The sequence below is a fragment of the Xenia sp. Carnegie-2017 genome, unplaced genomic scaffold (genome assembly GCF_021976095.1).
Source record: "Xenia sp. Carnegie-2017 unplaced genomic scaffold, XeniaSp_v1 HiC_scaffold_6, whole genome shotgun sequence".
In the NCBI taxonomy this organism is placed as follows: domain Eukaryota; kingdom Metazoa; phylum Cnidaria; class Anthozoa; order Malacalcyonacea; family Xeniidae; genus Xenia; species Xenia sp. Carnegie-2017.
Genome location: NW_025813526.1, coordinates 3139673 through 3163029, shown reverse-complemented (window position 1 = coordinate 3163029; position 23357 = coordinate 3139673). Strand labels below are relative to the sequence as shown.

Here is a 23357-nt window from a genome sequence, read left to right as displayed (position 1 = left end):
GTCCTGGTGTGTACATGCCGAAAAAACCAACCAAATGGGGCTACAAGTTATGGGCACAGGCCTCAACAAGTGGATTTATGCATGACTTTTAGGTCTAAAAAGGGCATCCGAAGAAACCGTTGATCATTCAGCTGTTGGCGTAAGCGGTGAGGTTGTATTGAAACTTTGCAGACAATTATTTCACTTCACTTCCCCTAGTTAAAAAGCTTTAGGAGAAGGATTCAATTCACTGGGACTATTTGTAACAACTGATTGAAAGGATGTCCACTAGTCTCTGAAAAAGACCTAAAATCAAAAGGCCGAGGATCATGAGATATGAAAGTTGACTTAAACAAGAAAATTGTTGTTCTGAGATGGCTGGACAAAAAGCTGTGACACTGGTTTCAAGTTATTGTGGCGCACAGCCAATGCGAGTGGCCAAGAGATGGAGCAAAACGTAGAAGAAGTTTCTTGACATTAAACCCGAAATAGTTAATGAGTATAACAAATTCATGGGAGGGATTGATCTTATGGACATGCTCTGCTCTTTCTGTTGATATTCAATCAGGTCCAGACGATGGTATCTGTACATCTTGTACTATACCTTGACAGTTGCCTTGGTCAACTCATGCCTTCTTTATCGCAAGCATCAGCAAAATGGTTAATTCATGAAGCGTAGCAAATTTCAAGCCTTGGTTGCAGAAGGTTTAAAGGCTTGGAAAAGCATATCCACCATTCAGAAAGCGACCCATCGCCATACCGGTAGATGATGTGCGGTACGATTGTGTTGGCCACATGCCAGATGTGGCAATCAAAACCGGCGACGCTGCAAGCTTTGTAAAAATAATCGCTCTTATATTATGTGTAAAAAGTGCAAAGTTTACCTGTGTTTCAACAAGGAGAGAAACTGTTATCTGGAATATCATACCAGGTGATAACACCTTAGTTACTGTATATGGGGCATAATCAGTTGATACTTGATATACATTACAAAAGGCCATTTTTTGCTATAAATAGTTCATAGCCCTCTTACGGGTGCTGTTTTATTAAAAACCGACTGCCACACCACCTATATTGGGGAAACTGGCAGGCACATAAACATAAGACTTACTGAACACAAACAAGCTACAAAGAAACAAGACAAAACTAATCACATTGCCGAACATCACCGACTCACAAAGCACAACATTGACTGAAACTCGGTAAAATGCATTACTTACTGTACTGACTATACACAACGGCTTACATTAGAAAGTTGGTATACCAACTTAGAAGAAATTCCCTGAACAGATTACAGCAATTACCGGCACCTTACAAATGACTTATTCACAATACAAACAAATGATCAACTAAAAACATTATTTCTTAAAAGCACGATGGATATCAGACATTTTAAATGAACGACGAGTTTTTTTATTGTAAACATGTTTCGGCATGCTTATGCCATCTTCAGTACATCGAGTGAAGGTGATTATGCTATTTACATAATATATATATATGTGTATTTGACTATCGTTACGTGTGTTAAGTGCATCAGATGAACCTAACCAAAACAAACCAAACATATACTATTTCAAACTTCCTTACATTGGCTCATACTCACACACCACTCAACAAAAACTACGAAAGTTAACAAAACGCTTCTGTGTTGACTTAAAAATCAAATTGGTCTTCTCATCTTACAAAATAAAAAATCTTTTTAGTTTTAAAAACAGTATTCCATCTCTACTCAAATCCTGTGTGGTTTATGAATTTTCATGTGCGGGATGTAATTCCCGTTACGTTGGTGAGACAACTCGCCATCTCTCCACACGCATCAAAGAACACACACATTCCGACAAAAACTCACATATTTATAAACACCTTCACACTTCACCACATTGCAAATCAAAATACAACCATTCATGTTTTCGCATCTTAGACACTGCCGACTCTCCTTTTTCTCTTAAACTGAAAGAAGCGCTATACATTCAAAAACTCAAACCAGACCTCAACAACCAAATATACCACATTAATACAATATTTAACCTGTAAAATAATATCTAACACTAATTTTGTAATTTAATACACTTAACGATAGTCAAATACACATATATATATATATCATGTAAATAGCATAATCACCTTCACTCGATGTACTGAAGATGGCATAAGCATGCCGAAACATGTTTACGATAAAAAACTCGTCGTCCATTTAAAATGTCTAAAAACATTACACTTTACACTAATTCACAATGACAGTACTCAATTGACACCCACACATTTACTGTACACACAATACAAAGACATAAGAACCAGATAACAAATACGGCTAATCTGAAGATGACTACCACTAAGGTTGTCGAAACATCAGTCGAAAACAACAAAAACAGTCCTTCTCAGGACTATACCAACCTGGACAATCTTCATTTACAAACATGTTACAAACATGTAATTATGTCTTCCAGCGATTCTGTGCCGATTCCAGTCATTGCACTACGGACGCTTCACATCACGCAACTATTTCATTGTGTTGATAATTGATCGCATAAAGTTTGACATTATACATTCATTCTCAAAACGACCTTATTTACAATGCACATATAACCTATGAAGATCCGAATATGACTAAAATACAGCAAGTATTATTGCTAAAAACAGACCGTTCAGAATCAAAATGTGCTGTCTTCTTCGAAATGTCCGTTCAAAATCAAAATGTGCTGTCTTCTTCGAAAATCGACAAATGCACAAAGCAGTATTCCTCTTCTCCTTGTTTTCATTGATATATTCGACAAACCCCGAGGATAGGGACAGACACTTTTTCGGTATTATAGTTGTTAGCCACGCATGCGCAGCTGCTACCCACAAAAAATGAGCCTGCGATAATATATTGTGTACTTACGCTGATGGATGATACTGAACACAAGTATATTGCAGCGTGTTAACTACTTCAAAATCAGGAATATACATACATGTCAGTTAAGCCCGCCGCACACTAGCGTACTTGCCGCGCGTACTTGTAATTCGTGACAAGTTGGATCGACAAAAATTCCTAGTGTGCGCGGAAGTTTCGAACAACATTTGTCATTCGTGACAGATATTCCAAATATCAAACATGTTTGATATTTTTTGTCACGAGTAACAAAAATCTCAAGTGTGCGGCCGACGAAAAGCAAGTCCTCCTACAATGATGACACTACGCATGTGCACATTAAATTAATGTAAACACAATGTGGCGGATAGCATTGACACGTTAAATCAGAACGAATGTAGTGAAATTGTTACGGAAGCTATCTTAGAAGACCAGTTGGTTGATATCTGGCCTGATTATCGGTGTTTATACGATGTGCGATCGTCCTACTTCAAGAACCGTGATGCACGCGAGAAAGCTTATCAAAATATTGCAGAAAAGTTAGGACAAACTGGTAAGTTATGAATCTTTGCCATGTGCTGTATTCCCCCTTATATTATATCATCTGTATATTGCAGTTGAATGGGTAAAAGCTAAGCTGAAGTCCCTCAGGAACAGTTATACAAGGGCTAAAAAGATTGCTCCAAGTGGAAGTGCACGGAAAAATCCGACAAAGAGAGGAACCTAGTTGTTGGAAAAGCTGCAGTTTCTGGCACCTTACATTGCAACAAGAGTCCCTATATCCAATATGGATTCTGTAAGTAGCATCTGTGCAAACATTAAATTAGACACATCAAATTGTTTGGGACAATTCTGTAAAAAGGAAAGTAGAAAAATTTATGGATCATCAACATGTAAATCAGATACATGAATTTATGTATTAGTGCATATTGTTCCTATTTATGTCCATTTAGATGTTGATGAGAAACAGGGAGAGGTGAAAAGTTTTATTTTAATATCATGAAATATTTCAGACAAGACTATTGCTCCTTTTCAATTTTCATGAGGCAAGATAGCAGTTAATTGTTTTAAAATATAATTTAGTCTTAGTTATCTTCTAAATTGAAATGAATTGTTTAGCAGTTCAGTTAATCAGTAAGGTAATTTAACAATAACCAATATTAACCTGGGATGCATTAAAAAGTCTGCATCTAAACTGTTCATTTGATCATAAGATCCTGCCATGGGACTGAGCCATTGCCATTAAAGAATGTGGTCAGATACTCACGTTGTGTTTTAGCATTTCTTGATGGGTTCCTATCTGAATTAAATTTGTTTAAACTAGCTAAGCATGGATCACCTCTCCATGGCCCATTTGAAATGCTATGGTCTCTGTTTTCAACATCTGCAGCTGCTGTGTATGTTGATTTTTGTTTTTCCACTAAGTAGTTGTGCAAACAGCAGGCTGCTAAAATCAACTGTGTAACCTTCTTTGGACTTAATCGTAATGTTGTAAGAAACACACACCACCTATGAGCAAAAATTCCAAAAGCATTTTCCACCACTCGCCTTGCTCTCGAAAGACGGTAGTTAAAAACTTGTTTCTCTCTAAATGTCTATGAGGATAGGGCTTCATTAATGCTTTGCTCATGGAAAAAGCATCATCTGCAACAATATGATAATGTACTTTACATACTGAATTTGGTTGAAGAGGAGCAGGTAGTGGCAGATCTAGAGTGTTCTGATCCAATGCTTTTTTCAGAGTTGATTCGTTGTACACACCACTATCTCCAGCCCGCCCTGAGGCACCAACACTCACGTATAAAAACTTATAGTTAGCATCAACAAGAGCCACTAGCAATACACTAAAGAAATGTTTGTAGTTAAAAAATTCTGAACCACTTGAAACAGGCTGTTGTATGGCAATATGCTTCCCATCAAGCACCCCAATACAAAATGGATAGTTCCACTTCCTTTCAAAATCTTTCGATATTTCTAACAATTCATTAGCAGAAGTTGGAGTCTAAAAATAACATTTAAATTATATTTTTCATAAAACATTTTAGGAGCACTGTGACTCTCCATCAGATACTAGCATAATTGATCAACCTGATGAAGAAAGTGTTGCTGATGATAACATGTCTTATCAAGCTAATATAGAAACACCAAGTCCAACTCCTTTGGAGGGAGATGAGATTGACATTCCCTTAACAAGATCAACTAAAGAGCCATTTCAGTTAAAAAATAGTAGAAAGAAGCAAGCAGAAGAAGAATACCATCTCATCAAAGGACTGGCTAAGTCAATGTCAGAAAAACAAAATAAGAAACTAAAAACTGACAATAAACGACAGAACCAAACGGATACTTTTGGCCGATATGTATCCTACACATTAGCAGAACTGGAACCCAAAGTACGTTTTGTGGCTCAACATCACATCAATAACATTTTGTTCCAAGCACAAAGTGGAGAGCTTTTGACTAGGCAGACTTTTGGAATGGTAACACCTACTTCTTCACAAGATCAAACTTTTTGGCCATTAAACCACCCAACAAATAGATCCAAAGTTGATGATATAGTTTCAAGATTTCAATCTCAACTGAATAATCAACATTACAGTCTCCCATTCCAAAGACAGCACACTGAATTCCATCCAACTCTACAAGTTGCAGACAACACTAGGCAGTTTCAGTTTTCTTCTCCTTCTATTCAGTCTCCATCCAATGAACATGAACATTGAACAACACAACACTTGACAACCATTTGTAAACGTATTTGTATCATGAAATTTTGTATTATCTAAACATAACTTGTCTAAAGTTTATTTCAAAGTGACATGTTCAATATATTGCCTATTAAAACTTTTATTACCTTCAAATATTGTTGTTTTGGAGACATATACAGAGCTTGGCATGTCTCTTCCACAATTTCAGAAATTGTTCGTTCACCGATACGAAACTGGAATGACAAACTCCTGAATGTTTCTCCTAAGTTAAAATAACATAAATAATAAGTTGCTCATGTACAGGAATGAATTGAACAAAAAGATAATATATTTCCTCAGTTCAAACCTGTGGCGAGGAAACGAAGTTACAGATAGACGCCGCAAGGTTTCACTGCTGGTCTCAAGTGTGTATCCATCTTAGTAATGTAAGGCAGAACCAATTGTAAGATATTATCAAAGCAATCCCGATCAAGTCGATGGAATTGTCGAAATTTCTCTGGATCCTCTGCATTTAATTCTCGAACGAGATTGTTAAATACTCCTTGCGATTGTCTTCTTTGGATCCATCGCTTTGTCCACAACTTACGATGTACAGCTCTCAAACGTCTCCGTCGCTTTCTCAACAACAAAATCAATAGCAAAACTTTTTTGTCTTCTGAGGAACTATCATTATTGCTATCTGTGTTGGTGTCACTGATATTAGTGTCACTGCCATCACTGCTATCCGCCATATTGTGTTTACATTAATTTAATGTGCGCATGCGTAGTGTCATCATTGTAGGAGGACTTGCTTTTCGTCGGCCACACACTTGGGATTTTTGTTACTCGTGACAAAAAATATCCAATATGTTTGATATTTGGAATAGACCCTTTGCACATGACGTCACAGCTGATGTTCAGCTTCTTCTGGGGGTCAAGTAGGAAACTACTGTGAAGGTACCACAGGATTCATCCTAACATTCATCCTGACATTCATCCTCACATTCACCACAGGATTCACCACAACATTCAAAATTAGCATAAAGTGTGAAGTTGACACCACATTCATTTTAATATTATTAAATAACATCAGTTTCAGAAACAAAATAGAAAAAAACCATATTTTTTGCTACAAAAAAGCAAAAGATGCACACGTGTTTGGTGCCGTTGTAAAGACCAAGTTATTTAGACAAGGATTATACTATTTTTATTTTGGTCGAAAGTCTTGGAGCAAATCTACAGCCTTTTAAAGACTACTTCCGCTTTTGTCTCTTTACGTTAAATAATTGCGCGATGTTTACAATGCATAAATGTTGACATCTAAAAAGGCCTAATTTTCAAGAAATAAACACGCTGGAAAATACTTGTGTTTGGTAACATCCGAAAGTACATTTTCTGAGGATTTCAAATATATCTTTACTTTTGTGGCCCAAATTCGTGGAGCGAATCTACAGCCATGCAAAGTCGACTGTGAAGGTACCACAGGATTCAAGATAGTATGGTTTTTATACAGTAAACACGCTACAATTTACTTGTGTTTACTATCGTCTTAAAGATCTTGTTCTGAGGATTACAAATATGGTTTTATTATCTTGGTCCAAATTCGTGAAGCGGTTCTACAGCTTTGGAAAGGTGGAGCATTTTTGTGTTAATTAATAGGCAAGTTGTCATGTTGCATTATTTCACTAACGTCTAAATATGCCGGGTTTTGAACTAGTTAACACGCTGCAATATACTCGTATTTGGTTTCAGATTAAAGATCTTGCTATGAGGATTACAAATATGTCTTTATTATTGTGGCCGAAATTCCAGGAGCGAATCTACAGCTTTGAAAAGGTAGAGCATTTTTGCGTTATTTAATAGGCAAGTTGTCATGTTGCATTATTTCACTAACATCTAAATATGCCGGGTTTTGAACTAGTTAACACGCTGCAATATACTCGTATTTGGTATCAGATTAAAGATCTTGCTATGAGGATTACAAATATGTCATTATTGTGGCCGAAATTCCAGGAGCGAATCTACAGCATGAGAAATGTGGAGACTTTTTGCGTTAATTAATATTCGCGGTACTTAACTGACATGTTTATATATATCTAATTTTGATGAAGTTAACACGCTACAATTTACTTGTGTTTAGTATCGTCTTAAAGATCTTGTTCTGAGGATTACAAATATGTCTTTATTATTGTGGCCGAAATTCCAGGAGCGAATCTACAGCTTGAGAAATGTGGAGACTTTTTGCGTTAATTAATAGGCAAGTTGTCATGTTGCATTATTTCACTAACGTCTAAATATGCCGGGTTTTGGACTAGTTATCACGCTGCAATATACTCGTATTTGATATCAGATTAAAGATCTTGCTATGAGGATTACAAATATGTCTTTATTATTGTGGCCGAAATTCCAGGAGCGAATCTACAGCTTGAGAAATGTGGAGACTTTTTGCATTAATTAATATTCGCAGTACTTAACTGACATGTTTATATATATCTAATTTTGATGAAGTTGACACGCTACAATTTACTTGTGTTTAGTATCGTCTTAAAGATCTTGTTCTGAGGATTACAAATATGTCTTTATTATTGTGGCCGAAAGTCCAGGAGCGAATCTACAGCTTGAGAAATGTGGAGACTTTTTGCGTTAATTAATAGGCAAGTTGTCATGTTGCATTATTTCACTAAGGTCTAAATATGCCGGGTTTTGGACTAGTTAACACGCTGCAATATACTCGTATTTGGTATCAGATTAAAGATCTTGCTATGAGGATTACAAATATGTCTTTATTATTGTGGCGAAATTCCAGGAGCGAATCTACAGCTTGAGAAATGTGGAGACTTTTGCGTTAATTAATATTCGCGGTACTTAACTGACATGTTTATATATATCTAATTTTGATGAAGTTAACACGCTACAATTTACTTGTGTTTAGTATCGTCTTAAAGATCTTGTTCTGAGGATTACAAATATGTCTTTATTATTGTGGCCGAAATTCCAGGAGCGAATCTACAGCTTGAGAAATGTGGAGACTTTTTGCGTTAATTAATAGGCAAGTTGTCATGTTGCATTATTTCACTAACGTCTAAATATGCCGGGTTTTGAACTAGTTAACACGCTGCAATATACTCGTATTTGGTATCAGAATAAAGATCTTGCTATGAGGATTACAAATATGTTTTTATTATTGTGGCCGAAATTCCAGGAGCGAATCTACAGCTTGAGAAATGTGGAGACTTTTTGCGTTAATAAATATTCGCGGTACTTAACTGACATGTTTATATATATCTAATTTTGATGAAGTTAACACGCTACAATTTACTTGTGTTTAGTATCGTCTTAAAGATCTTGTTCTCAAGATTACAAATATGTCTTTATTATTGTGGCCGAAATTCCAGTAGCGAATCTACAGCTTGAGAAATGTGGAGACTTTTTGCGTTAATTAATAGGCAAGTTGTCATGTTGCATTATTTCACTAACGTCTAAATATGCCGGGTTTTGAACTAGTTAACACGCTGCAATATACTTGTATTTGGTATCAGATTAAAGATCTTGCTATGAGGATTACAAATATGTCTTTATTATTGTGGCCGAAATTCCAGGAGCGAATCTACAGCTTGAGAAATGTGGAGACTTTTTGCGTTAATTAATATTCGCGGTACTTAACTGACATGTTTATAAATATCTAATTTTGATGAAGTTAATACGCTACAATTTACTTGTGTTTCATATCATCTGAAAGAGCGTGTTCCAAAGATTTTAAATATGTCTTTATTATTGTGGCCGAAATTCCAGGAGCGAATCTTCAGCTTTGGAAAGGTAGAGCATTTTTGCGTTAATTAAAATGCATGTTGTCATGTTGCATTATTTCACTAACGTCTAAATATGCCAGATTTCGAACTAGTTAACTGTTTTTATTATCCTGGCCCAAATTCGTGGAGCAATTCTGCAGCTTGAGAAAGGTAGAGCATTTTTGCGTAAATTAATATTCGCGGTATTTAACTGACATGTTTATACATATCTAATTTTGATGAAGTTAAGACGCTACAATTTACTTGTGTTTAGTGTCGTCTTAAAGATCTTGTTCTGAGGATTACAAATATGTTTTTATTATTGTGGCCGAAATTCCAGGAGCGAATCTACAGCTTTGGAAAGGTAGAGCATTTTTGCGTTAATTAATAGGCAAGTTGTCAGGTTGCATTATTTCACTAACGTCTAAATATGCCGGGTTTTGAACTAGTTAACACGCTGCAATATACTCGTATTTGGTATCAGATTAAAGATCTTGCTATGAGGATTACAAATATGTTTTTATTATTGTGGCCGAAATTCCAGGAGCGAATCTACAGCTTGAGAAATGTGGAGACTTTTTGCATTAATTAATATTCGCGGTACTTAACTGACATGTTTATATATATCTAATTTTGATGAAGTTAACACGCTACAATTTACTTGTGTTTAGTATTGTCTTAAAGATCTTGTTCTGAGGATTACAAATATGTCTTTATTATTGTGGCCGAAAGTCCAGGAGCGAATCTACAGCTTGAGAAATGTGGAGACTTTTTGCGTTAATTAATAGGCAAGTTGTCATGTTGCATTATTTCACTAACGTCTAAATATGCCGGGTTTTGGACTAGTTAACACGCTGCAATATACTCGTATTTGGTATCAGATTAAAGATCTTGCTATGAGGATTACAAATATGTCTTTATTATTGTGGCCAAAATTCCAGGAGCGAATCTACAGCTTGAGAAATGTAGAGCATTTTTGCGTTAATTAAAATGCATGCAGGATTTTGAACTAGTTAACACGCTGTGATATACTCGTGTTTGGTATCAGCTTAGAGATCTTGTTCCGAGTATTACAAATAGGAAGAAAAATGTTTTGTATGTTGTTTCTTTGAATGGACATATCATATAGCTTATAAACAACATGTAATTACAATAACAGCTCGTAAAAAACATTTTTTAACGTTTGAGTTGATAAATTTCCTTAAGAACTTAAAAACTTACATGCAGTTTATTAAAGAACGAGCCAAACAAAAGCTGGATGTCAGATGGCACAATGGTTTGGGCTTCTTCGTGTATACTTTTTTAGTGCTTCACGAAACAAGGTGGCAATACAACGGGGACCTGAATTTGCCCTCCATCCGGGCGAATTTAATTGATTGATAATGAATAGCTGTTTGTAATAATGATTGGACACAGGAAAGATATTTTTTCAAAAATTTTTATTTTTTTTGGAGATTTTTTTAAACTTTTTTTCTTCCTCTTTAGTAAAGACTTTCTAACCTCTTTAGTCCCTGCAAAAGATGGTAAGAACAATGTGAGATAACAAAAGAAAATCATATTTATTTTTTGCATTGTTTTGAAATAAGTTTTGTTTTTGATTGATCGAATTGAGTCAGAATCAGAATGTTTTCTTTTTATTCTGTGCGAATATAGTTTAAAAAGCTTCACTACTTAATTGATGAAGTAAATTTTTAATCTTTTTTGTTTGATATATATTTAATGAAAATTGTTCTACGTTGTAAATATATTGATTACAACTTGGCCACGCCCCTTCCACGCCCTCGACCACGCCAAATTCCGCGGCCTCGCCATTGGGGACGACCACGCCGTCCGCCGCGGCTTCTCCTGGCACCCCGCGTCCCTCGACGCGGTTTGGTTGGGCAATCTTCAGGGGCGTGCCCCACTTCATTGCATGTGTTACATTCTGAAATAATAAAGTAATAAAATCAACATATAATTTGTGCAAACAAGTGTGTCATTAGTTTAAACTCACTTATTTCCTCTTGCTTGTTTTCGACGTCTGCTAAAAAGTTGCGAACGATAAAGACGTTAGAGATTTTCCATGCCCAACAAAATACAATAAAAATGTATTAGAATTGGAAACCTGTTCTCAACCATGCATTTAGATGGTTGTTATAAAAAGCGATAGTGAATTTTACAGTGTTGCGGAACAGCTTTTTATACTATATTCATTGGCGTTCGCTTAACATGAAAAACGATCATAAAGATATTCAATTATCATACATGTATACGTACTATGTTAAGCACAAGTACAAAAAACACTCTTAGTCGATATATTGTAAAAATTATGCAACAAACCTTTTCGCTTCTTTCGATTTTCTTCTTCTGATTAAGACGATTCATAAAAAAAGAGATATTTTTTGTAGGTTTGAGTCATCTTTATGCAAATGTATTTAGCTATTAACATTTTTGAAATTTTATATCTATTCCGAAGAACTGGCTCACCTTTATCCCCCCTCTCTCGTTTGTTTTGAGTATCTGGTACAAAGAACACACATTAAACTGATTGGATAACATGCATGTTAATAAACACAATTCTTTTGCGACTATTCTTTAGCATAAGCACGTTTAAGTAAGGTTGATGGTGATGTAATAGAATTGAATCAACTATTGTTGAACATTGTACACTTTGCCATAAAGACAAGTTGAAATATTTCTTTTCACTTAATGCAGAAAACTAAGAAACTTTGCAAAAAATGTTACTTATCGTTTTACCATTTTGTGCTTCTTTTTCGGCCATTTCTAAATAGAAAATAATGTTTATCATTAGTTGTACAGCGTGAACAAACTTATCGTCTTATGCCCAGCGCCGATATCGCACAGTGGCAAATATGCCATGTGCCCCGCGATCCATGCTAAAAGGAAGTAGCAATGCGTCATGGGGTACCGCAATGAGAAAATGCCTTGGGCACCGACATGTGTAAACGCGGCGATGCTCATGCGTTTATACGAGTAAACGAACGTTCAAGCAGTGACACATTACATAAAAATGGAATCATAAATACAATAAAAATATCATTATAGTTTCGCCTCGGAGAAAGCTTAAATATTTATGCTTTAGTACCATGTGATGCAGCGTATTAATGTATAAAACTTTTGGTAGAGAATAAGGCAATCCCAAGCATAAAAACAATCAAAATATGCATATGGTTGTGTCTAAATATATATACTTATTTTACTTTGGGTAAAATTATTGAAACAATCTAGTTGCTATAAAGGATTGTTCACTTACATTTTCCGTACACACTTCTAATAATCTGTTATTACCACGGCACACTCAACAAAAGTGAATGAGAATTATGACGCGTGATATTAACACTGGCTTCTTCATTTGTATCTCTTTTGATGGTCAATCGCATTACTACTTCTTTATGATGGACCAATCGCATTCCTAATTAGTGAACTAAAGAGAAAAGGCGGCAAAGCAAAGGCCACTCCTTTGAAGATTTCAGTTGTGTTGTTTGGTAGGGAAGTTACAGAATTTTTGGTAAGAGTTTCGTCTTCTACAAAAACATTAAAATGATCTCTGAACCGATCCGAGTAGGCTGTTGCTGATATTTTTGTAGAAAAAACTAACAAAAGGTAGCATGTTTTATTTTTTTTGCTGATAAAAAGTAATTTCCAAAGTCAGCATACTTGACATCGACTGGAAAATGCAACAACTTTGTGACGTAGTTTGTTATTCAACGATGACGCACAGAATGTCGGTATGGCAGATTTCAAATCAAAAAAATTTTAATATTGTTTTTGCAGTGATTGAAGAAACAAAACACCATAAACTGATTTTATTTCTATTGTTTGTGTCGAAGAACGATTAACCCTTGGTGCACGCATTTGCATGCGTCATCGTCATTCATCGACAAACTAGCTATGAAACAAAAGACGTCAGCTGTCAAGTTTGAAGACATTGTAAATCACTAAAAAAATAATATGTTGCAAAAAAACATTCATAGGTTCGAAATTTAAATAATGTAGGAGAGTATAATAATAGCACGAAAAATCAAAACTCCAGAATAGTGTTGGTGTTTTAAAGTTATTTGTCAATAAAACATTACAATTTGAGAAACACGACGATTTTTTAAGCGCAAACATGTTTCGACATCAGAACGACATCTTTCGATGACAAACATGTTTTGACATCAGAATGACATCTTTATTGTAAAATGGTCTGGGTTAACACGTGATTTTAATATATTCCTTCATGGTTGGTGAGTGCGTACGATTTTTATGCACGAGTAGAAGAGGGATTGAAGACAAACGAGTGAGCGTAGCGAACGAGCGCACAATAAAAATCGTACAAATGAAGCGTGCAAGTATCCATTTTGATCTCGTACATACAACATACAATTTCGCAACTGATACTAATATATTCTAGGATGTCCTTACTTTCTGACTTTTGTTGCCCTTCAACGCCTTTTAACACAAGTTGATAAAGCTATCTTACCAGAAAGATAGCTTTATTAGACATAGACAGAAAGAGACAGAGCTCTAATTTGCTTTCAAAAGTAACTGACCTCACTCCTATCGTAGAAATGACTCATCATAGTGAAGTACTAATACAAAATAGCGTAACTATACGATGCTTCGACTTTGAATCTAATCTATTTCATTCTTTTCTATTCTTTAAAGAATGTGACTGTTTCGCCCAATATCAGGGCTCATCAGCATGCCTAGGAACCACACCGCGATAGGGTGGTGCAATTCCGACATGGACAGCCGCATTTTCTCGTGATATATTACGAGACGTCTCTCAGCGCATTAGAGCAGCCAGTTGCGTTGTCTGACATTTCTGCAGCAACGGCGCATTAGAGCAGCCACTTGCGTTGTCTGACATTTCTGCAGCAACGGCGTATTAGAGCAGCCAGTTGCGTTGTCTGACATTTCTGCAGCAACGGCGCATTAGAGCAGCCAGTTGCGTTGTCTGACATTTCTGCAGCAACGGCGCATTAGAGCAGCCAGTTGCGTTGTCTGACATTAGAGAGCTTAAGCAACTACGTTTTACTGGACGGCAACGGCAAGAGGAAGTTGTTTTTATTTCCGTTCAGCGTTGTATGTATTTTGTTTACGCCGTCGGGCCTACGCGCCGACGTGAAAATACTTGTTTCAAGGTTGCCTCTAAAACCTCTCTAAAATTAATATGGCTGACAATTCAAAGAAAATGGAGTGGACAGATGAGCACGATTTATTGTTGATGAGAGAAATGATGGTTAGTGATCTGTTTCAATACAAAAAGGGAAGCCCCAATCGGGGATTAGTATGGGATTCAATCGTCGAAAACTTAAATAAAACGGAAGCGCCAGTCTTTACTTTAAAAGACAAGAGAAGTGTTCGAGACCGTGGAGTCTTTTAAAAGCTAAGTTCAAGCAGAAGATGCGCAAGAAGAAAGGGCAAGTGGCATTGATGTCGACGAACTGTCGGAGAAAGAAAGTTTGATTGAAGAGTTGTGCCAAAAAGAGGACAGCTTCCTTGAGGTAGCATCAGTTCAAAAGCAAAAGGAAAATGCAAATGCTATTGATATAAGGATGACAGCCTTGGAACGAATGGGCGAAACATGCAAGAGAAAATCTGATGGCAAAACTCAGATGTTAAGCTTAAGAAAGTACGCCGGAAGTTGTGAATTAGTCGAATATTTGAGAGAAAGATCAAGCAAGGAAATTGAAATCCGTCGTGCAGAACTAGAAGTAAAGCGAAATGAGCAAGAAATACAAAATCAATTGAGTATCCAAGCAGCTACACAACAAACAGAAGTCTTAAAATGATGCAACAACAAAATCTAAAATGATGGAGAGCCAAGCTTTACTTCTTCAGCAACAACAGCAATTGTCAACAGCATTTCTTGACATTATTTAGAGGTTCACAACCAAGTAAGATTGTGTTGTCACTTACAAGGAAAGAATTCTTAACTGTTGTGTTTTAGCAATCTGTGTAACTATGAACTTTTAATGTTTTGTTATTTGAATTATAATAACTTTCTCACTTACACTTGTCAGTATTTACATAACAAGTTACATACTTGCTTATTGTTTGTGTGTTTAATGAGTCATTTTGGCATTCATTAATTACTTATAAAGTAATTCTCCAAGGTTGGAGGATCTAACTGAAAAAACTTGGATGTTATATTTCCATACATGCAAGTGAGTGAATTTCTTAACAATGCACAGACAATATATGCTTTCCCAACACTACTTAGACCTATTTTAAGGGTTTTTTTGAAGTCCATGAACCGGAATGAGTTGATCACATCTCCAAATAACCATTCCACAGACACTCTAACTGAACTCATTTGCTTGTTGAATTCTTTCATTCTGTCTGTGATTACCCCATGCCGAAAAGGAGCTTGTAGATGAATCCTCTGTGGATAAGCGGGATCCCCATATATGCATAATGGTCTCCCATCCACAGAAAAAGCATTTTGTTCCAGGTCTTGAAGGAAGTTTGAGTCAGCCAGCATACCAGCATCATGTTTTTTTCCTTCTGTAATATAGAAAGTATTTGCCTGAGTTATAGACTGTTTTGCTTGTACAATATAGTGTTTACAATAATATTTTCATTTAAATAATATAAGCATACCAACTGGACCAAAATATGTGCAATCAAACCATTTGGCAATGCCACACCCTGGAACTTCTAAGAGTGAACTCTTTTATGCCCATTGTAAACAATTTGCTGATGTTTTGTTGGCCGTGAAATTGGTCTGACCGTTCCATCAATAAAGCCAAAGCAATTTTCATAAGGTGCTCCTTTTTCATGGATGGCATTGGCATAAACCTGTAGATATTCTGGGCTTAAAAGATCATGGTTCCATTCTGTAATTTTTTGCTTATGATAATTATAAATAAAGTCAATGATGATATTTGCAATCATACACAACTCAGGAACTGGTCGCCCAAATCTGCCAATCATGTCTGAAAATCGACAAGGGTAATGCATAGCCCCTCCAGTCCTGAACATGTTGTCCTTTGTGGACACTTGACTATTTCAGGGATTCTAAGATTCTGTTGGAGGAAAATCAAACCGTGTTTGTTGGCTCGGAATTCTACTTTACATTCATCCTCACTTAGATTATCTAAACAAAATGGCTCATAATTTTTGAATGGAAGCTCTGGGTTCCTTGATTTATATGCCTTGTACAATATGATCAATTCATATTCTGTAATGTAACCTTCTTCAAAAAGCACAAGACAAAAGTTTCGTATTGTTTTAAACGAAGACATGAAAAAGAGTTCACTTTCTACCGCCGCTTTCTATTACGAACTTTGCTTAACTGTTTTAAATATACGCGGGAACGTCATGCTCGTCCCAGTCTTCCGCGATTTCTCACGACGCCGTTGTCGGATAAAACGTTGTTGCTTAAGCTCTCTATTTCCGCAGCAACGGCGCATTAGAGCAGCCAGTTGCGTTGTCTGACATTTCTGCAGCAACGGCGCATTAGAGCAGCCAGTTGCGTTGTCTGACATTTCTGCAGCAACGGCGCATTAGAGCAGCCAGTTGTGCATCAACAATGAATTTATCGGTATATACAAGACATACAGTTAGTTTCTTCATTGATTTTTCATAAAGCGGTAACAATACATGTGTTTGTGAGATGTGTTTGCTCGTCGTTGAAAAGAACATAACAAACGTACTCACCACAATTATGATATTCCAATGTAAAGCTATAAGTTTGATTTAATGAAACAATGTTATCATTGTGTTTCCATTGGAACTGTCTAGGTATTTCCCCATTACAAAAACATTTAAGAGTTACGAGACGACCGACATTTTGCTTGTAAGACGTTGGTATTTGACAACATCTAACGTCACGAGGAAATATTGTTTTTGAAATGAAAAGGAGTTCATTAATGTACAGCTCATTAGCAATTATTGGTCGCAATGCGTTTATCAAAAAGATATTTGGACTATGATCATATAAACCCATTCTATAACAAGCATAAGCCAGGACAAAAACACCACAGCTAATGGCATCATTCTGCGCTGGAAATTTGTCTTCCCAATGGGCCGAGAATTCCGACACGAAATTTTTGTTTGCTATTTCGATACATTGACCTCTCATTCGGTAAAGTTCTTTGAAGTAAAATTTTATATTATCTACCAATGTTAGATATTGACTGCCTCTTGCCATGGGGTCGTACAAATAAATGCAACATTCAACAGTGTTGATTATTGCCATACACCAGTGACTACCTTGTCCAACATTTATAGGAATTGCAATCACGTCGTAAAGATGAAACAAAACACCTCGGTAGTGCCTCCTTAACATTTCATGAAAGCTCTTTATTGTTCGGCTGGCGTACGGATCGAAGTTTTGTCATGAATTGTGTCGTGAATGCAAAACTACGCAATCCAAACTTTTCCGTAATTTTGTTAGCAATAGAAGGTAACAATTTATAACCTCATCATTGAGCCATCCAGGGTTGGAAAGAACATATGTATCGTTTGAAAACCCTTTTCCAAAGGTTCAAGAGTTTTGATATCTTTTCCCAGAAGATTGTATCCGTGTGTTTTAAATGAAGCAACACGTTCATTTCTTACATTGAGATCACAAAGTGAGTGAAATACCTTGCACATTTTCTTATATTTTGTGCAATTGACGGAGGCAAACTATCGACCTTTGATTGGACATCTCTACTATTCGTTTGTGCGGTTGGCGACTTGTGCTATGAACAGAGCCCACAAAATTTGGTGAGCTTGTACTTCGGGTATGTCCTCATTGTCACTATCATCGCTGAGTTGGGTTGACGACTGTCGTTCGTCTCCATAACCTTTGTCACTAAAATTTTCAGCGGAGTAAAGGCTATGTACGCATAAGTTGACACCTTTGCTTCCACTTTTGTGATATATCAGAGACGAATGTATCGTCGACCTCATAAACTCTTCCATCTTTGAATATTACAGCTGTGTAATGGCCAACATCAATACCTGAGCCGTAATGCAATGCACATGAGGATAATTGATAAGTGGCCGATGCACCATCATTCTGCAATGTTAATTTTAATGGCAGTGGAACTCTCTGACAACTCTTCGTAACTCCTGATCCATTTGAAACAAATCTTTTGAAACCAAGGCATAAAATTTTAGGCAGTGTTTTGAGTTCACCTATGCGACGTAAATATTCTCTTTTATTTTAAAGGCTATATGTACAAAATGCTATAAATTTTCGATCACAATGCACTGAGCGAGCGACGTATCAAATACAGCAAAAATACAACAATCTTAATAACTCAAATGACAAATTGCATTTTAATTTAAGTTCGCAGAAAATTTTTGGGCTTGCTTTCGCTTTGAATAATTCTCAAGCACAAACATCGGTTATCAATCAGCGCATGCGCAGAAGATATCACAAATATTCAAACGGTCATTACGTTTTGAAAAATAATTAATTCGTAATCTTTACACAAACAACCAATCAGAAATTTTAAGATAATTTTCAAACCGCCCAAAATTCATAAACCGTTTACTGTCAAACGAATGATCAATACATGAAATTAAATATCCTTTGCGTACCTCTAATCGCCCATGCTCGATTGCAGATCGCATGCCATTCCGGTTATCGTGCCAGCGAAGATATAGGTTTTTCCGTGCAAGCAATTTGTTTCTAATCCCAAGTTCAACTAAAATTTTCCCCCAGAAGCTATTTGACTTTCTGTAAGAATCGTTTTGGTCACCAGACACATTTGACATAGCTGCAACAATTGCATTCACGTCAAACGTGTATTTCGATGGACGACCAGCAGTGCGCTGAAAAGCACAAACAAATGCAGTGAATGATTAAGGACATGAACGACCGTAAGACAAGAAGAAGCGATAACGTACCTTCATCATTTAGCGTTACACGAAAAGGAGAAGAGCACAAAAGATTCAAATATAATCCTGAATTAACTTTTATCGCAAAAGTAATAATTGCTTCGATAATACAGGAAAACCGTTGACATCAACGATTCAACGATCAGTCATGAAAGACGCAAACACAGGATACGACAAAGGTTTTAAACCGTGAAATTCTTAAAATGACGTTTGCATAAATTAGCATAAACTCAACAATTCGACGAAATAAATAAGACACATATGTTCTAATTATATTGCAACAAATTATATAGCACAAAAGTGTTGTTCTTTTCATAAGCCGTAGATTCTCTCCTCGAACTTGTGCCACGATAATCAGAACATCTTTCCAATCTTCAGAATCACATCTTTAAAATGGTACCCAATGAAAAATGATTGCAGCGTGTTTACCACTACTTCAAAATTAGACATAAGTACATCTCATTTAAATAACGCACAAATTAATTAAACCAAAAAAGAAAACTATTTCCAAAGCTGTAGAACCGCTTCACGAATTTGGACGAAGATAATAAAACCATATTTGTAATCCTCAGAACAAAATTAGATATATATAAACATGTCAGTTAAGTACCGCGAATATTAATTAACGCAAAAAGTCTCCACATTTCTCAAGCTGTAGATTCGCTCCTGGAATTTCGGCCACAATAATAAAACCATATTTGTAATCCTCAGAACAAGATCTTTAAGACGATACTAAACACAAGTAAATTGTAGCGTGTTAACTTCATCAAAATTAGATATATATAAACATGTCAGTTAAGTACCGCGAATATTAATTAACGCAAAAAGTCTCCACATTTCTCAAGCTGTAGATTCGCTCCTGGAATTTCGGCCACAATAATAAAGACATATTTGTAATCCTCATAGCAAGATCTTTAATCTGACACCAAATACGAGTATATTGCAGCGTGTTAACTAGTTCAAAACCCGGCATATTTAGACGTTAGTGAAATAATGCAACATGACAACTTGCCTATTAATTAACGCAAAAAGTCTCCACATTTCTCAAGCTGTAGAACCGCTTCACGAATTTGGACCAAGATAATAAAACCATATTTGTAATCCTCAGAACAAGATCTTTAAGACGATACTAAACACAAGTAAATTGTAGCGTGTTAACTTCATCAAAATTAGATATATATAAACATGTCAGTTAAGTACCCCGAATATTAATTAACGCAAAAAGTCTCCACATTTCTCAAGCTGTAGATTCGCTCCTGGAATTTCGGCCACAATAATAAAGACATATTTGTAATCCTCATAGCCAGATCTTTAATCTGACACCAAATACGAGTATAATGCAGCGTGTTAACTAGTTCAAAACCCGGCATATTTAGACGTTAGTGAAATAATGCAACATGACAACTTGTCTATTAATTAACGCAAAAAGTCTCCAAATTTCTCAAGCTGTAGATTCGCTCCTGGAATTTCGGCCACAATAATAAAGACATATTTGTAATCCTCATAGCAAGATCTTTAAGACGATACTAAACACAAGTAAATTGTAGCGTGTTAACTTCATCAAAATTACATGTATATAAACATGTCAGTTAAGTACCGCAAATATTAATTAACGCAAAAAGTCTCCACATTTCTCAAGCTGTAGATTCGTTCCTGGAATTTCGGCCACAATAATAAAAACATATTTGTAATCCTCATAGCAAGATCTTTAATCTGACACCAAATACGAGTATATTGTAGCGTGTTAACTTCATCAAAATTAGATATATATAAACACATCTTTCTGGTTCCATGGCATTCGACAGTAGCACATCAGTGAAAATTTCAATTTTCTTTGGATTTGACTCTTGTCATCAATTTTCCTTTTCTTTGTCGAAGGGAAAGGAGTGAACTCATATTTTTTCAGACAACTCAACAAGTGTGATCGCATGGAACCTTCATTATACATCAAAGTTGTTGGATCTTGGTTAAAAAGTAATGACACAAGAAATTCAATTGCAAACACCCCACAGTCAACGTAATTGGATTGATAGTGGACATGTGGTATGTTGATTGTGATTGATGGTGATGGCTCATGGAGTAGGTTGGCAATTTGTTGTTAAAGAACTGACTCTTCCATGGTACAAACTGTCATATAAATTGACTGAAGCAGGCTGACAGTCAATATTTGAAACCAATACCCAGTGATGAGTACCTCTGTGGAGAATCTGGAAAAAAGTACCCCGATGTACAGAAAAATTGGTAACAGGGCCAAGTGTTGTGTTTTCTAAACCAAGTACGACAGGAAATTGTTTCTGCAAAACATTATGTGCAGCACCAATGATGTTATCTGTTAACTCTTTTCTGGTGATGATTATATTTATGTCAATGTCACTAAGCTTAAAAAATCCACGCTTTGGGGTCTGAACGATCTTTTCCAGTTTATCACCTGATTCTTTGTTCAAGGGCTCAATAGGTCTGCAATGGGAAGAGTTTATTTCATCTGTCACAATATTTGAATCATTTCGTCCAATCTTTGCTAGCTTTCCTTCTATTTCTGTTAATGTTGAAGCATAACTTCTTTTTAAAGTTGCTGCTTTTGCACCACTTTGACCTGACCAGGGATTTTTCTTTGCCGGTTTTGGGATGGGTTTAAACGGATTTACTAAACACTTGCTATTTTTGATGCTACATTTTGGGGCAGATTTCTTTGTATCTGGCACTTCCAACACTAAACCATTTTCCTTTGGAGAAACATCAGTCAGTATTTTATAACATTCATCCAATTTGACCTTTACTTCATGCAAAACATTGCCATTTCCCCATCCCTCAGCAACATAAGTTAAATTCTTTATTTGTCCCAACCGTTCTCTGCACCTTGCGGCTTCTGTTCTATGTGAAGATGGCTTTCGTTTTAGCTCAGCTACAATGGTGGGGAAAATGTTCTTGTCCTTAGTTACGTGGATTTCGTTTTCCTCTGGTGCTTTGACGGTTTGTGAAGAATCATCGGAGTGACATTGGCTTACCTCAAATGTCTTTGCTTCCATTACAGACGTGCAACCTATTCGATCAACTGTTAAAAATAGAGATTCTGTTTACGACTTCAGTAGTTTATCAAATGACCAAAATGGAAAGTTCTTGAAAATCGCAAAGAAGTGCTTACATGGCAACCTGTGTCTTTCCCAGTCATAATAATCACAGCTTGGAAGATCACCTGGATCACTTCCAAACGACAATGTATAAAACTTGCATATGCCGTCTTGACTACGAACTTTGAAAATCCATGCATTTCGTCAAAAACCATGATGTGTGATGCAAGGGTATCTTCTGACGATGCAAGTCTTTCCATACAATGCCTAATCATAGAGTGTGGTCTTTCGTGAAGGTATGACGGGACGTCATAATTGTACTGCCTGTAATTGCTCTGCAATTTCGTATTTAATTCAACGTATCTGTAAAATTAGACAAGAATTTCCAACGTTGTTGCTGCTAAAATACTAGCGCTAACAGCAGCAGCGAATTCCCCAGCCCGTTTTTTGTACCTCTACAAATCATATATTTTTGTGTTTAATCAATGGAAAGACAATGAATGGCATCGAATTTCTAAAGAAATGAACAATAATTTTGCTGAGAAATCTGGTTTGTTGGAGGAAAAAATCGGGCTGGCTTTGCCATCGCCTAAGAGACTTGTTCAAGTAAATAAAAAGAAAAAAATAAGCACTGTCAGCATGACGCTCAACGTTGAATTCTTGTAGCCATCCAAATATTCATGCTTGAAAGCTTTGTTTTGCCTTTCCACGCCATTATTTGTGTTTATGACTGTTAGCAGTCGATCTTTTCGAAAGGTCCACACCCATTTCTATAAATTTTTGTCGCGGGAGAAAATTAACGAAATCAACATGTATTGTAATTATTGATGAGAACTGTAAGAATGATATTATTAGCAAATTATAAAATTCTCTTGCCTTGTATTGGGATAACCACGTATTGCCAATCCAGTTGCGCAGTTTTGGGTTTGTCTTCCATTCTTCTGATGACTTAAAATTTTTAACATTTTCCTCGTAATCAGCCTCCGTCCTCGCTCTGGTAATTAATCATAGTTTTGCAAGAATCATATTTTTTAACGGGAGCAGTCCATTGCTGCTTTTTGAAAGCCATCGCTCCCACGCTTGCTCTCGATGGAAATCGCAGATGTATGTCTGACATTCTGTAATATATACGTACAATTAACATGAAGTGTATTGACTAGATTGT

The 23357-nt window shown here is 36.2% G+C and overlaps 2 long non-coding RNA genes and 1 pseudogene across 2 annotated transcripts; 2 read left to right on the top strand and 1 right to left on the bottom strand.

Moving 5' to 3' along the window:
* The first annotated feature begins 7324 nt into the window (after positions 1–7324).
* Positions 7325–10489, top strand: LOC124457931. Its single transcript, XR_006952892.1, has 3 exons — positions 7325–7347; positions 7652–7689; positions 10380–10489. It is a non-coding gene; the product is annotated as an uncharacterized LOC124457931 (long non-coding RNA).
* A 3745-nt stretch (positions 10490–14234) lies between these two features.
* On the top strand, positions 14235–15300 carry LOC124457534 (annotated as a pseudogene).
* A 3993-nt stretch (positions 15301–19293) lies between these two features.
* LOC124457536 lies at positions 19294–19632 on the bottom strand. The gene is made up of 2 exons (XR_006952651.1): positions 19601–19632; positions 19294–19510 (listed from the first exon to the last, which is right to left on the bottom strand). It is a non-coding gene; the product is annotated as an uncharacterized LOC124457536 (long non-coding RNA).
* Between the last annotated feature and the right edge of the window lie 3725 nt (positions 19633–23357).